The sequence below is a fragment of the Herpailurus yagouaroundi genome, unplaced genomic scaffold (genome assembly GCF_014898765.1).
Source record: "Herpailurus yagouaroundi ecotype Mexico unplaced genomic scaffold, PumYag 197, whole genome shotgun sequence".
Lineage (NCBI taxonomy): Eukaryota > Metazoa > Chordata > Mammalia > Carnivora > Felidae > Herpailurus > Herpailurus yagouaroundi.
Genome location: NW_024412428.1, coordinates 11,405,418 through 11,408,825, shown reverse-complemented (window position 1 = coordinate 11,408,825; position 3,408 = coordinate 11,405,418).

Sequence of the window (3,408 nt, the reverse complement as noted above, 5' to 3'; positions counted from 1 at the left end):
AAAAAAAAAAAAAAAAAAAGAAAAGAAAAGAAAAAAAATAAATTAAAAAAAAAAGAAAAAACATCTGACAATAGAGTCCCCAGCCAGGGAAAGGGCCCCTTGTCTGCCTCACAGCCCACCTGGTTGGTCCTTCAGTCCTTGGGCCCACTTCTCCTCTCAGGGAACATGGCTGCTAGAAATCTGAGTCCCACGGAATTTTTTCTTGTCGGGTCCTTATCTAATCCTCTTCCTTGATCACTCAACCCTGTTTGGCATGCCCCAGCACTCCCAGCCTCTTAATTCCCTCCCCAATCTCTTCCATCCTTATTCATGTCTTGTTCATTGATTATTTCAACAACCAAGTCCCGTACTGTGTTGGATGTGATGTCCTCAGATGAGCCAAGGGACTCACTTCCCATATGCGGAGAAAAGAGACATGGACAAAGCCAGACTACCTAGGTGACCATGACATTGCCAGTGTTGGGAAGTCATGTTTATTTTGTAATACTTAAATAAAAATGGGCTTGATTCCCTTTCTTCCCCAAGCTTCTGTTTCACCTAATACGTTTCTTTGGTTCTACATTTCAGCACCTGCTGAATCCTCTCCCTCCATCATTGCACCTGCTCCTGTCACTTGTATGAGGTGGCTTTATCTGCATCTTGTGGCCCACTCTGGATGTCACTCCCCAGAGTCCCTCTTCCCAGCTTGTCCTCCATCTGGCAGAAAAAATTGACTCTCCCACTTTATCATGAAGAGTCTTTTCCCTGTCTATGTCTCTCTCCAGATCTTTCCTTATAAATCTGAAAACTCATTCAGTTGACCACACACCAAGAGCCATCCAGGAGAGGACTCCAGATTTTGGCAGCACAAATTATAGTCTTTTAAGAGGATCAGGTTCTCAGGCACCTGCCTTCCCTAAAAGCTTCTCTAAGGTATTATGGTTGTATTGTATATTGTATATGTAAAACTATATTAAGAGAGAAGAAAAATTTCAAATCAATTACCTAACCTTCTACCTTAAAACATTGGGGGGAAAAAAACTAAATCTAAAGCAAGCAAAAAGAAAGAAATAATAAAGATCAGGGCAGAAATAATTGAGTTAGAGAATAGAAAAATAATAAACAAATCAATGAAACCAAAGTCTGGTTCTTTGGAAAGATCAACAAATCTTTAGCCAGACTGACCAAGAAAAAATTGCTAGAGTCAGAAGTACAAGAAGGGATATTACTACTAACCTTACAGAAATAAAAAAGAATGTAAAAAAATACTAAGAACAATTGTGTGCCAATAAGTTAAATAGTGTAGATGAAACGGACAAATTATTAGAAAGACACAGACTACTGAAATGGACTCAAAAAGAACTGGAAATTCTGAATAGATCTTTAACAAGTGAAGAGGTTGAATTAGTAATCAATAAACTGCCCACAACAGGCCTAGATGGCATCACCATTGAATTCTACCAAACATTTAAAGAGTTAATGCCAATTCTTTACAACTCTTCCAAAAAATAGAAGGGGAGGAAATACTTCCCAACTCACGTATACAACCAGTATTACCCTGATACAAAATCAAGGACAGCGCAAGAAAACTAATATCTCTTAGGAATATGGACACAAATCCTCAATTAAATATCAGTAAACTAAATCTAGCAACATATAAATGTAGTTATACAGCATTAACCAAGTGAGATTTGTCCCAGGAAGAAAGATTGATTTCATATCTAAAAGTCAATTAATATAATAGATCATATTAATAGAATAAAAAGAAATGCTATATGATCATCTCAAAAAAGGCAGTAATAGTATCTGACAAAATCCAACATACTTTCATGTCAAAAATACTCTACAAATTAAGAATAGGAAGAATTAGGAATTTCCTCAACCCAATTAAAAAGCATCTACAAAAACCTACTCCTAACATTGTGCTTAATGGTGAAAACTGGATAACTTCCACCTAAGATCAAGAATAAGATGAAGACATCCATTTTTTTGTCTCTCACCATTTTTATTCACCACTGTATGGGTGATTCTAGCCAGGACAATTGGGCAAGAAAGAGAAGTAAGAGGACCCAGATTTGAAAGGAAGAATAAAAGCACTTAATGCATGGCTACTTAGGGCTGGGGGTGGTGAAAGAACGGTGAACCACTAAGAGGTACAGATTTCTTTTCGAAGTAGAGTTTGCACATATCTGTGAATGGGCTAAAAGCCATTGTATTGTACATACCAAATGGATGGATTGTATGGTATGTGAATTATATCTCAACAAAGCTATCCCCCCCCCCAAAAAAAAGGTGTAACCAGAGAAGTAAGAGAACTAGAAGAGAGGATAAAAGTGGAAAACTCAGAGAGGGTAATCAACATTAACTCACCAGAGTCAAAGTCAAGAATAAAAGAAGTTCCTTGGACTGAGTGACCATCAGGACAATCGATGACCTGCTCTCAGAGAACACCTGTCCTTCTATTTTGCCAAAGCCAGCTGCTCAGCCTTTGTTCTCCATCACTTTCCTTTTTCTTCCATCGATGTCATTCCAGAAATATCTCCTTTACCTCTTATATCTTGAATTACATCATTTATACTTTTCATTCTTTTATTCTTTCACTCAACAAATATCACAGCACCTACCATGAATCAGGCACCCCTCGGGGCTCCAAGACACTTCTGAAACTGGTTGTTGACAAGGACTATGTTATGTGGTCATTGTTAGCTGCAAGGGAGGCTGTGAAGTATTTTCATTTTCCAATTTCACTGGTAGACAAAAGACAAAGGAGAAAAGAGCTCAAATTCGCGTTGACTTAACCAACTTAGATTTTCTTCCACGTGTTTATAAATAAAACTTTAAACCAAATTTGAACACAGGTCTGACAGCTAGAATTATTTTCATGGATATTGGAGACCCCAGGTACCCTCCAGTAGTTCTCCATTAATTGCTTAATTGTTCAGGTCAAAAACTCTGGAGCCACATTTGACTTCTGTCGTTTTAGTCACACCCTGCATCCAATTCATGAGCTGGCCCTATGAAACAAGATCTTCAAAATATATCTCTTCATCTTCACTGTTACCACCCTACTCCATGTACCCACCATCTCTCATCTGGCCTATTTATAACAACCTCTTTCCCAGGTTCCCTGCTTTCACCCCTGCCTCCCACCATCTGTTCTTTATAGCACAGTCACATTGATCCTCTCAAAACAGATCTGATCATATCAATCCCTTGTGGAACAGGCTCAAACAGCTCCTCACTGCACTCAAAATTAAATCTAATGAAGAAAGGATGATCTTTTCAATAAATGGTGCTGGGTCAAATGGCTAGCCATATGTGTGAAATTGAAGCGTCATCCCTACCTCACATCATGCAAGGAAATGAAGTCTGGATGGACTGCAGACCTGAATGTGAAAGATAACATAATAAAATTGCAAAACAAAAGCA